We start from the raw sequence: 13273 nt of genomic DNA, 5'->3' as shown, positions 1-13273 counted from the left end.
CCCATGGTCTGAGGAAGTGAGGACCCACTGGAGTCACTATATTATGTCCCCCAATGGAAAACTGTTGTGTGTGTGTGTGTGTGTGTAGGATCAATACCAGCTGTCTGTGACCCGACCTGGAATTTGGAAGCTGGAAGTTTTACCATGTTTTACTGTTTGTGTAGCAGGTTAGTCTGTTAAACTTGTCATTAGCATGTCACACAGCTGATATGGTTAGCCATGTTGGACTAATGTTATAATACTGAGGTCAGTCAAGAGAAACTGTGTGAATGTTAAGCCTCATTTGAAGTCAATTACATAACAACAGCAGTAGGTTGTTTGGTGGTAACTGTTTATAAACTTTTTTTCATGTTGCTTTTTGTTGAACTTTGAACTGCAGTGCTAACTCAGCTAGCTTCGGTGTTACACGTTAGCCCCTTCTGTGTGTGTTGCTGCTGTAACATTATGTAAATGTACTTGATAAACATGCCATGAAGGTAACAGTACATGTGAAAAAGAAATTGTCAAAAAGCAGGAATTCCTTTGCTTAGCAGCGTTGTGTAACTTTGATTAGCACCCAGCAGCTAACTTGCTCAGACCATAAAGCTGAAATGGCCCACTGGGCAGTGTGTGTAAAGTCAAGCTGAGGCTAATACATCCATTCTGGTCCACAGATACTCTTAGCATTACTGTAACACTAGTATCAGTGATGCTACTGCAGCTCCGTTGTGGTTCCAGTGTGAATACTGTCAACAGCCCTCAGTCTCTCCTGTTGCGCTCATATAATCTCACATTATATCACGGCCAGAAAGCTACAACCAGTTCCAGAGTGAGGCGTGGGGAGCAGCAACTCATTTGCATAGACATAGAAACAGCCCATCAAGAAAAAGACTGAAACAGAGGAGCATAAGAGGCATGCCAGAATATATTATCTCAGTGGTATTTTTTTTTTTTTTTTAGCAAAACCTTCCAAAACATGATTTGGGGAACTCTGAGAACTATATTAGCTTGTTGAAAAGGAGTATAAGTCACCTTTAAGGTCTGACAGAAAGTGCGCTCATGTGTAATACCTTGAGCTGCGGTTCAAGGACAGGTTGAACTAGTCTCAGGCAGTCGTTTGGTTCGTTCAACCAAACAGAACACAAACAAGAAGCGCCCTGCAATCAAGACAGCATGACTCAAATGATGTGACATGTTTGTGTCAGTGCTGGAGCTGATGGCTCTGATATACTTTCAGATCTTTTTTTTCTTCAATTTTTTCTTTTTTGTAAGGTCTTGCTATTCTAAAATCACTTTTTTTCTTACTCTTGATCTCACTCTCACCCACTCTCTCTCTCTCACTCACACACACACACACACACACACACACACACACACACACACACATACATTCATAGCAGGTGGAAATAATGGAAACGTCAACATCCCTATGATGATAGTTTTTTGTGTCATTTCTGGCAGAGGTTTGACAGGAAACTCATAAAGGCAATGTAATTGCCAATTACTGTGATCACAGTGATTCGGAATTTTCATTCTGAGTCTTCCAAGATTACGATGACACATAATTCCTAAAACGTGCCCAGACATGACCAGAAATCTTGCCTGAGTTTGTTTAAAATCATAATTTAAAAAAGGAGCTGTTTGTGACATCGTGTTTTTTTTACTAAATTAAGATATTTCACATAAATTCTGTTGCTTTCTGTCAAAGATGTTTTCCCCTTTTCATCACTGTCTGTATTTGTTGTGTATTGCAACATGAGGAATGATCTCTTGATATCAATCAATATGCATTCAGAAAGTGTAAGCTCAAACTATGCAGTTAAGGCAGAGCAGGACTGGAGCTGTGCATCTTCATCAAATACATTTTTCTTTTTGTCATTTATCAATCATACATAACATCTGAAAAAACACAGAATATAAATGGCTTTGAGGAATCTGTTAGATGCCGCTAACCTCTTGATGATGGTGGTGTTTGTTTACAATAATCATAGTAATGCCTCAAAAGTGATGTTCTACTGATGCTACAAGCAGCAAATCCAATACTTAGGGATAAAATAAATACCACCGGTACCCCCACACTGCACTTACATAGAGGAGCAGAATGGATTTCTACTTACCAGCACTTAATCTTCTAATCATTTTGTATTTGGCTGTGGTTTTAGAAACTTCAAATGGATATTCTTTGAGGCAGTAGTTTAACTCAGAACACAATAGTCTCTAATTGAAGCAAAAATTGGTTGTTTTTCAAATTTTGAATACACTCTTCTTTTGTTCAGTCTTTCTGTGACTATAGCTGATGTTGCAGAAGACTTACTCAGGCCCATGATTCATGTATTCAAGCACACCCAATCCCTAATAAATTAATTTTAAATAATATGCTTTACATTTGATGCCAGGAATGCCAAACATTTCATTATCAGATGTATGTACTATATTGTAGGCACAGTCAGAGTGAAAATGACCTATTAGAAATATGGTTCAAATCAGCTGGATCTAGGTAAGGACAAATTGCAATCACAATAACACAATCTATCCGGGGGTTGTTTAATGTCTTTCTTGATTGGCAACGGACATTAATGATTTCATTTCTTCTCAATGATCAGATATGATCAACAACAGAGAACAAAAGACATTCTCAAACCGCATTTACCACAATCACTGTGGCATGAATACCCCATTAGTCATTTAGAGTCATGAGTGATTAACTACTTGCCGTTTTTAAGTAACTGCATGATTGAAAACACCACAGCCTACCATGAAGGCAGACTCGCTTTACTTAAGATTATTCCTTGCTGCTGAGAATCAAAAGGTCAGGTTTAATGCCAACAAACCAGATATTAATAAAAATTTCAGAACAATTATTTCTGTCCCTAACAGGATTAGCTGATGCTGCATGTTTTTTAATGGATAGTTTCAAACTCTGCTGAAATCAGTACATTTTAAGATTGAATTTTTAGCAATAATCATTAAAATAATAAAAATATATATTTGAAGAGGTGTTGAATACATCCACAAGAGTAATAATAGATAGGTATCTCTTTCTAATGAGTAGAAAACCTAAATCATTTCACATTTCAATTCAAACCTTATAAATAGCAAAATTCAAATGTTAATCCAATTGTAAAGAGTGAAATGCCACCTACCCTTTTTGCAATTTAAACCTCGTCCTCCTCACTAAAGAAAACCTCTCTCTAGAATAATGATAGGATCTCTGTGGGAATGTAAAACTGCTTTGACACTTAATAAACTGTAACCAAAACCAAAATTTATCTGCAAACACATTTCTTGCACGGCACCAATATCTAGGATGATAATCAATAAACTGCACACTCAAGTGATCTGCCAATGCATTTTTTCGCCCCAAAATGAACCCAGCTGTGGTTTTCATTTCTTGAGATGCACCAATACTGACTCAAACAGCTAGATCAGGTATCAGTGACAATGGGCCGATCTGGTATCAGATACCATTATTTTAATAAAGAACAATTAAGTCAATATTTCTTTATATTTACTTCTTACAATTTGTTTTGCATAATTAGGAAAGCACTGTTAAGTGAAACTTGATTTGGTCTTAGACTTAAAAGAATGATGCCAGTCTCTTCAACACTGTGAGGCATGAAGCGTATTAATTAAACACCGGTATCAGATCAGTACCTGATATTTGCTGATACCCAAAGCCCTGTGTGCTTCTATTCACCTCTCTCCCACCTCTCTCTTCTTCTTCTTCCAGTAGTCACATAGACTTAAGCTACAACAGGCCCGGCTCGTCCTGACCTGACAAACTGCATTCTCAGCGACCTTTTCCCTCATTGGGCAAAAAGGTCTGCATTCCCTTCTCTCCGACGACTGTGACTAATAAGAGTCGTGGTGTGGCGAGGCTGTCCTCTCCTTGAACAATCCTTGAACTGAAAACAACTCCAAGAAATGTTTACATTCTTCACCCATGTTTCCCTTACTTTTATCTCCACAACTTATGACATACATGGAAGTCAGCATAGCAACAAAGGAAAAGGCAGAACGAGTGGAGAATAAAGTTTGTGGCAGATTTAAAACCAAATATGATGCATTAGCAGTATTATTACAAACATAAGCAAAAACTGTTGTGAGACTATCTTAATGATGTCACTTTTAACTTTCTAACTTGAATATGCCAACTGTATTGTGGATACACAGCTTCATACTTCTCTTATAGTTTATTCACAGTAAAGCTGACTGTAACATGATGACTTTTCAAATCTTGATATGGCAACGCATCACTAATTAGTCAATAGTAGTTGTAAACTATGAAATACATTTTTAGAGGGAAAGATCCACACTTGCAAGCACATTTCTCCAGTCCTCATCAGGAACGTTACAAAATGGTGGATCCTCAGGAGCTGCTGAAGCACTGCAACAGGAAATGAACTTTGACATAAGAGCTGTGGACCTCGGGGCCCCTACTGCATCCTGGGAAATTATGGCACTGAGAAGAGCAATGACCCGTGGCACCCTTGCGAAAACCCAACTTGAAGCAAAATCCATTTACAATCCTCTAAAATGGCACAGTGCATATATATCTTTACAACATTCATGGCAGCCTTTGCTAATTGCCTCTACATTCAAACCATTCAAGGTGATTCATCACTGCGAGTATTTATTTGGCTCAAACAAATGTGCTGTTTGCCCAACAACAGTTACGTTCACAGTTAACAAGGTCAAAACCAGGCCAATGCAGAGACTGGCAGACTGTCAGAAACTGTAGTCTGTCTTTCTTACATGCAGATGGACCAACCAGCATTAAATGAAGGCAGCCAACAACAGGAAGAAAACAAGGGAGGATAGAAATGAAGAGAGTGCAAGCAATACTAAGAATGACAGTGTTACTATCCTAAGATAGTATAACCACTTGGCTCAGGCTTGCTTTGGTTGCGGCTCCTCTATCAGTGAAATCCATCTCTCCCTTAGACATTAGTTGCCGCTCTCTGTTTTATGGCCGTTTTCCCAACCGTGAGACAATAGTATGGACATCATTAGCTAAGTGGTGGCTGGATGACAGGCGGTGGCGCTGCGATCGATAATGGCAGGCCCAGCCATCCGCAGGCTGAGCAGTGCTTACTCATCAGCCCAGGGCTTGTATGATCCTTAGCTTGGGCCAGAAACTGGGACTGGGCCAGATAAGGGATGTGGAGGTGTCAGGGGCTCGCAGCCTGCGATAACAAATAGCTATGAACAGCCACCTTATCTTCTCACCTTAAAGAGGATATGATGTCCACTGTCACACAGCTGCCTAACGGCCAGAAACACTCTGGCAGTTATGTTATGAGGGTGGGAAGGGGTCAGCCCCTGCTGGTCACGTTGTGTCTATGTGTGTAAACCATTGGACATATTTTGCAGGACGTTTTTGTGCCCTTTTGACTGAAAACAACAGATTTCCATTTACTTTGCCAAAGTTTCAGAGTTGCGTTGCATCAACCATGAATATTAAAAAAAATAAAACAGCTAGGTAATGATTTGCAAATGTTAAAATGCCTGGAGCATGCTCCAAGTTAAGAATACCTAATCACGGCATAGTAAAAAATGTCTTTTTCTCCCAAACATCAAGTTGCCCTTGTATGTGTGGGAGAGAGACAGTGTCAGCACATGTTCACTAGAGAGATGCCAAAGGCCACCACAGTGGTGACCAGATCCCCCTGAAGTGGCATATGAAACAAACATCTAGTGACAAGGTGCTACCCTTCCTGTGTCCTTAATACTATGCAGAATTTGTCAGTTGGTGTTTGTAAACACACACTGTTCAAAGTTGGCCCCTCCTCCTGGCGCCAAAGTAACAAGAGAGAGAGACAGCGGTGGTGGTGGAGCGAACTAGAGAGTGAATGGAGAGAGCAAGCAGCACTGGTGAGAACAAAGCCATGATTCAGATAAATAAAATGTTATCATTTCTGATTGTTTCACGGCAGTTACGTTCTAAATAAACACGCCCGCACCTCCGCTAAACCCTGTGGGAAGGTGCTGCTTTGCCAGATTTTGTGTGAATGCAGAGCTTCATCCTGTCCGCTGTGGCCTCTCTGCTCTGCTCGTGTGCAGCTCAGCCCTGCCCTCGGTCAAGCAGACACACAGACCTGCAGCTCTTTAGAAAGCCATGACACAGAGACAGAGCAGAACGGAGCAAAGGAGGGAGACAGAGACAGGGATGTAACCTGATCACTATGCTAGGAGTCCTGACCTATACACCCTGCGTGCTGTTATTGACTGGGGGCTACACACACACACACACACATACACTGCCCAATGGTTGATGCTTAGATGTTTCCTAAACACAGCAAAATAATAAGAAAATACAGGCAGAGGGCAGGGTCCATGCAGATAAAAAGACTGCCACACACTTCTAGTGAGGATTGAGACAGATTATTTTTGTGATTCTATACATTATTGGGGTTTTTTTTTTTTTTTTTAGGAAAATCCTGCATAGTTACCTTTAATTAACCACAGCTGACAATAACACTGCAGCTCCAAGGGCATACAAATTGAGGGATAAAAGGCACTGGGAACAGAAATAAACAGGAATATAAATATTCTGAGACAATGTGGGAAAGTGAAGAAAGAGAAAAAGAAGCAGAGTGCAATCAATAGAGCTTAGGAACTTGAGAAAAGTGAGAAAAACCTGGGGTCAAGTGAGGTTCTTTCAAAAGGCCTCTGCTTGTCCATGTCTGCTGGCCTCTTTTCCCCTTCTGTCCCTCTCTTTCTTCTCTGATGCTTATCAGTCTGTGATTAAACCTGCCAGCTTTAACTAGAATATATTAGAGGTTGAACCACCTCTATGCTTTCTTCTCTCCATTTCTCTTCTCTGTCTGAGCGAAGCAGGTGTATGAAGACACTTATAATAAAGTTGTCAGAACATTGGACAGGAGCAGCATGTAACAGACATCGTGATAAACAGATGGGTTTACACACCACTAAACATCTTGTTCCAGCAGTGCCAAGAAGCATTAACCACAAGCATCCACATACACATACCTAAAGTGGTTATATTTTGACAAAGTACAAATCCAATCACAAAGAGAAAGACTTATTACTTACTAAAAATCAAGCCTGTACCAAGTTTAACTTATCTGTACCATATATGACTATACTAACCTAACCTCATTATGACTAATGTTTAAAAATGCAATGAAAGAAGAAAATAGCTTTCAAGTTATAATGTTTGCAGAACATGTTGAGTAGAGATGAGGGGCTGGGGTGAGAAAGTTGTATATTGTACAGCTTTTTAGTAAACATTGACATTTGACATTTAAAAGCAGTGCCTTCTTTAGCGCTGCTTTTAAATGTCATCGACTCAAGAAAATCGCTTCATCAGCTGAAGACGCATCTTCAAGCAGGTAGCCCTGTTGTAATGGAGATGCGCTGAGTCAAACCAAGTCAAGCCAAGCCAACACGTGTATGAAAAAGGACAATTTATGTTACAGGAGCCTTTCTTTTTTTTTTTCCTCTTTCCGAATAAAATTAATCCGACTGATGCTACCCGAGGAAGTATAACTCCAGCAGAACTCTTCCTGCAGCGAATAAATGGAAGTAGAGGAAACAGTGCCAACCACAGCACCTACCATGATTCAAAGCGGTACGTATGAGCAAAAAGTATCTGAAAATAGCAAATAATTAGAAACAACATTTAGTAAAGTTAAAAACTCTCTGACCCTCTGACTCATTTCTTCACCACTGACCCTCAGTTCTCTTCTCCTGGACCCCCCCCCCCCCACACACACACACACACAAAACCAGGCATCATAGGTGGACATCCTACAGGAAACCGTGGGGCGCCGCGAGGGAGAATCTCCAGTTAAACAATGACACACAGGGACTTCTCCTGACTCCAGCCCAATTTAGGCAATGAAGTCTGAGGGCTTTACAAATGTAATGAAGGGTAGGTCAGCATGACAGGTTAACACAAAAACGAAAACTAAGTGTTGGGTTAGTGTGGGGGATGTGTGAGCGTGTGTCCGCAGACATGCCCAAAGTTATCCTTTAATACTTGTGTAGGTGGATTTCAGTGCAGTCGCTTTGTTTCTGCGGGTGAGAGCTTTCCAGTGTCTACAGCCTTTCAAAATCACTGAAGTACACTCAGTATAAACACTGACTCACTGAAAAACAATCATGGGCAATTACCCTCTTAGCGTATTAATATACACGTAACAAATGTCTCTTTTTAAAAAGGCCAAAAACTTGAAGGGTTAAGAACAGCGTTGGCACTTTCTGTAGGTGGAACAAACTTTTGTGCGATTGCAGCGGCAGAAGTCCAACCTATTGAACTCTGGGCAGTGGCCTCATTTCATTGGCAACAACTCAATCATAACATCTTATCTGCGGACATGCTGAGTCATGGAATTCAGCTGTGGCCAATAGCCAAGCAGCAGGGTTACTTATGGCTGTCATTGATTGGTTGATCCCTGAGCACAAAGCTGAAAGGGCACATACCAGGAACACAGCCTGAAGCAGAAACTGGCAGCACAGTTTGCTCGCGCTTTTACTCTCTCATTCCTGCAGCTCTTTTCCTCCAACTGACTACCTACTTTATTGTGTCACTCTTTCTCTCTCTCTCTCTCTCTCTCTCCCTCTCTCTCTCTCTTCCTAGTTTCTCCCCTCATGTTCCTTCTCTGCAGCTCTTCCAAATTACCATAGCCCATTACCCTTGTCCCTTTGTTGTGTAATTGTATCTAGAATAGCAAAGCAGAGTCGCTCACATCCAGAGGTCACCATTCCTCTGTGGCTTACATCCTGGTCCTTCATCTCCATGGTCACCGTGCTTCCAAACACAGTCGCTGTCTTTTTTTTCTTTTTTTTCGCAAAGAAATATGGAAGCTAGTTAAAAGTAATTCAGCAGAACCCTATAGCCACCATTTAGACCATTAATCTATCTAAAGCCCTTACTTTCCAGGAGAATTATCCATTAATAATACATTTGTATTGGAAAAGCAATACAATATTAAGGTGGGATTGGAATATAAGAGAAAGAGCAATCTTTGTTAATGATTGATTCCATGGAGAATTATTTTTAAGTTCTTGGGTGAGCTATTTGGTATAAAAAGCTTATGTACAGTATGTGTGGAAAAATACTGCTGATCTCTCTAATTATTTTGTTCCCTTGAAAGATAAACTAAGCAATGTCAGCATGGCTGATTTGGGGTCAGTTCCCTTGTACATAATTCAGCCATTCAGGATGCAGAGTTAAACTGGCTCTGAAACAGAACAGGGGCACACTACAGAGGCCTTTATCAAACTGCCCCCATCTGCAAATCTGTAATGAGCAAGGGAGCTGAAACAGTGGGGAGAGAAGAGAACCTCAGTTCAGCCAAGGCAGGCACACTTTCTAATGGAAATTCAGATACAATCATCCCAGAATGCACTTCTCCCTGCCTAATAATCGGCCACCAGAACAAGGCAGCCATTGAGGAGAGTGACTGTAATCTGGTCCACCAAACTCCAAAGCTGCCCGCTATAATTAGCTCCTTTCTCCATCAAACACAGGCTCACACTGACTCGCAAGCAAACCTCTCCTGTAATACAAGAGAGAGTGAGTGAAAGAGAGATTTTAGTGAAAAGGCATGATTTTAGATGAGCAGGGAGAATTTTTCCATCCTTGGCATATACAGAGTCACCCTGCGTTGACAGGTATGCTAACGGCAAAATCTGCAAATGAGCAGGTGAGAGGCCGCCGTTTTATTCAACATCACAGTGGTTTGGTGGAAATAAATGCTTGGGTTGACGTGGAAATAATATGGTATGGGGCACATTTTCAAATTGAGTGGTACAGCAAGCCAGAAACACATCGTTCCTTATTAAAATAACCTGCACACATCTGGTCCTACTGATTTGGGGCATGTTTGGCGCTAAAAGGCTCAAGTACTTTCCAATTACCCTTCTCATTTGATTACTGGTCCAACGTTGAGAAGTCAAGTGAAGGCGTAGAATTAGATGTGGAGATGCGGAGTAGATATCCTTCCACTTTCTCTGTCACCAAGCATGCCAAACCCTGTGTTTATCTGTCCCTGCAATATGGGACAGAATCTCACTCCCAGTGTCCTAATCAAAGGATGTATCCACATCTCTGGCCTACATCCTGCAAGCAAAGCCTGCCCTCCTCTAATCCCAGGAACATGTTCTAGTCCAGGGACTCACAACACGATCTGCAGCCCAGAGGCAGAGACAGACAGGGGTGAGTGGGTACGCCGGTAGCTAGCCTGCTGCCTGGGAAAATGGCACGGCTATTAGAGGAAGAAGAGGCTTCCTGGAGAGGTGTGACTGCACTGCAAAGGGCCCAATCAAGCAGAGAACAGAAGTGCTGACAGCTGCTAATGCATTTACCTGAGAGAAAGATACTGTCTTTTACCGAGGAACCTGTGTATGTATGCGTGTATGTGTTTACTTCCTTCTTGGCACTGCCCTCCCAATTTGGTTGATTATGATCAAAGAGAGAGAAAGTCACCAAAAAGCACTCAGTCAAAGTGCTGCTGAGCAATACGAGGTTATGAGTCGTGGTATTTGCTTGAAAAGGACGTAAAACGCACAACATAATAACAAATATCCATTATCAGATGACAAAGTTCCTGTTTGGAAAATGCCCCTTCTATCTGACAGTGACACAGCACTACAGAGCCCACGAGGCCATATCTCAATGACATTCACTCACTTATCTCACTCTTTAAAATCCTTAACCTTAAAACAATATTCCACACTCAGTACACACCAAAGTACTGAAGTCCAATGGAACACGCTGACAGCAAGGGAGTGGCTAGCAGGGCAATGACCACTTTGCAGTGGCAACAGAGATTAAGCTATGACACATTGGTGACTAATTCCTGCATAAAACGAGACCAATGGCTGAGTTAACATAAACGTTATCATCAGGTAACACCAATCAATCTGCACATGATCTTCAAACCTATAAGAGGAAGACAACACGTGCAGCAGCCAGTAAGTCAACTACGATATGTAACTCGTGGAATAATAAGTAGAACTACGTCCTGTCTAAACAGATCTGAGTCATTTGTGTGACAGGTACAGCTAAATGAAACAGGGAACTGGGCAGGGCGTACACACATTGGAGCCCAGAACAGTAAAAGCAGGTTTTGATGTTTGCATAGTTAGTGGAACTTAATAAGGGAGAAAATGATTACTCATAAAAGAAATATCCTATGTGCCTGGCCTCCCTGATCACATAAAAACCCTCAAGATCAAGATTTTGTGGCTACAAAAAAGGCATAACAGGCCCAATAATTCCCCATTTTAGACAATTTAAGGCTAAACCAGACCTCATTGAGAATTCGGCTCATTTAATCTTAAAACAAGTATCAAGTAGTTGCTTAACAGTCCAATTCAAACATCCTAATTTCCCCTTCTACCAATTTAAAGTCCTTATTGCGCCTTAGATCTAAAGGTATACTGGGGAGTTTCTCCAGGCCTGACAAGACCAATGCATTCCAGGTGTTGTTGTACAAACAATGTTAATGTTTGGACAAGATCCATGTTTTTATGACCCCCCCACACCCCCCACCCCTCCACTCCCCCCCCCTTTCTCTTCTGTAAACTTCCCATTTAATCATGCACTAGGGCAACTGTAACCTACTACATTATATCCACAAGCATCATCATTATAATAATAATAATAATAATAATTACTATTAGTGGCTTCAGATCACACTAGGTTGACTCCCAGTTTTTTGTGATTCACTTCCAAAAAAAGACCCAAGCTACAATGTAGGGAGAAGAGATTGAGGGAAAAACGCCTCTAAATAGATTTGCAACATTGTTTAGCTCAGTAAAATGGCCAGTTGTCATGTATAATTTGGTGCAAAGGAAGAGTATAGTCTACATACCATAGCATTCATCCCTCTCCAGACCTCGTCCACTCCTTTCTGTCTCTGGTGCTCTGCGACTCTGCCGGTGAGACTTTTTAAAAAACAGACACAAAAAAAAAAAGAAAGAAAACACTCCCTGCGAACACTCACGTTGACTATTTTCCGCTTCTTTCTTTTTTATTTCTAAGCAAACAGCCTATCTGTATTGCTTCCCATGTTAACTGCTGATTTTTATCAGTCTGAAGTTTTCAGAAACGAGATCCATATCTCTCTCTCTCTTTCTGTGTGTGTCCGAAAAGGGTAAAAAAAAAATTAAAAAAACAAGTCAAATCTCCTCAGGAAAACAGAAAATGCTGTTCAAACTCTTCTTCTCTTCTTCTTCTCACCACGACTGGAAACGTCTTGCTAGGAGAAAAAAAAAGGGGGAGGCGTTGGGAAAGCTCTGTTTCGGTGTGTTTTTCCTTTCTTGGTTCACCACCACGTTGTTTTTGACCAATTATTATTTCCTTTGTTGTGTCAAGAAATAAAAAAAAAAGGAGTCCGCAGCAAACGCCACCGTAAAGCTCTGCCTTCATTCACCAAAGAGATGTTTTCAGTGTACAAACAGCTCGACCGAAAGCGTTGTATTTTCCTTTCTAATGTTAAGCCCCATGCAGGCTAAATGTGTGACGGTGTGTTTAAGTCTATTTTTTTTTTCAGCTTCCCAATAATGGCGGACCTTCTCCTGAATCCCGCATCTCCCCTCCTATTCACAGAGAACAGGGAGAGAGAGAGAGGAAGAGAGAGAAAGAGAGAGAGTCTCGCCCAGCGGTTCATGGACACAATTACAACACACACGCACTGTTTATATGACTGCTTAGTCTTGTATTTAAATGGTCATACACGCTTAAATTATAAGTTTAAAAAAAAAACTGCTATTACACCCTATCCTGAACGTTACAAAGTAAGATCATATATTCCTTCATTGGTCCTACAATGGGGATATTTGCATTGTTACAGCAAAATAGAATAAGAGCAGCAGCTATAAGAAAACAATAAAGAACAATAAAGAATAAGTAAAAAAACCAATATGAACAAAAATAGTAAAAATATGTAATAAAAATGATCGTGATGTTATTTATAGGAGTAATATTGGTATTGAGTGGTAATATAACAGAGGTGATATTCTTATTGCACAGATTAAAGTGAAATCATCATAAAATGTAACACTAGTAATTTTTCTCAGTTTAGTTTAGTGAGTAGTAGCGTGTATACGTTTATAGTTATAGTCTTTTAATTGTATATAGAAGCTGTTTTTGTTTCTATGCATATTAACAATAAAAACGATTTTAAAAATGTAGCCTATAGCCTAGAAGAAAGAAAATTTTAAAAATATGTGAATTACTTAAAAAAATATCCATGTAAAAAATAACCACAACAAACACACACACTTAAGTTTACACACAAAAGAATATTTGAAAACAATA

At 40.5% G+C, this 13273-nt stretch overlaps 1 protein-coding gene across 2 annotated transcripts in view; it reads right to left on the bottom strand.

Moving 5' to 3' along the window:
• arhgap35a (Rho GTPase activating protein 35a) overlaps positions 1–12549 on the bottom strand; it is a 62058-nt gene extending 49509 nt beyond the window's left edge. For both annotated transcript variants that reach the window (XM_053321377.1, XM_053321378.1), the window contains exon 1: positions 11826–12549. The gene's annotated coding sequence lies outside the window, so the exon portion shown is untranslated. The remainder of the gene's footprint in view (positions 1–11825) is intronic.
• Between the last annotated feature and the right edge of the window lie 724 nt (positions 12550–13273).

The sequence above is a fragment of the Scomber japonicus genome, chromosome 6 (assembly GCF_027409825.1).
Source record: "Scomber japonicus isolate fScoJap1 chromosome 6, fScoJap1.pri, whole genome shotgun sequence".
Lineage (NCBI taxonomy): Eukaryota > Metazoa > Chordata > Actinopteri > Scombriformes > Scombridae > Scomber > Scomber japonicus.
Note: the sequence above shows the minus strand (reverse complement) of the source record. Positions and strands in the feature narration are given on the sequence as shown.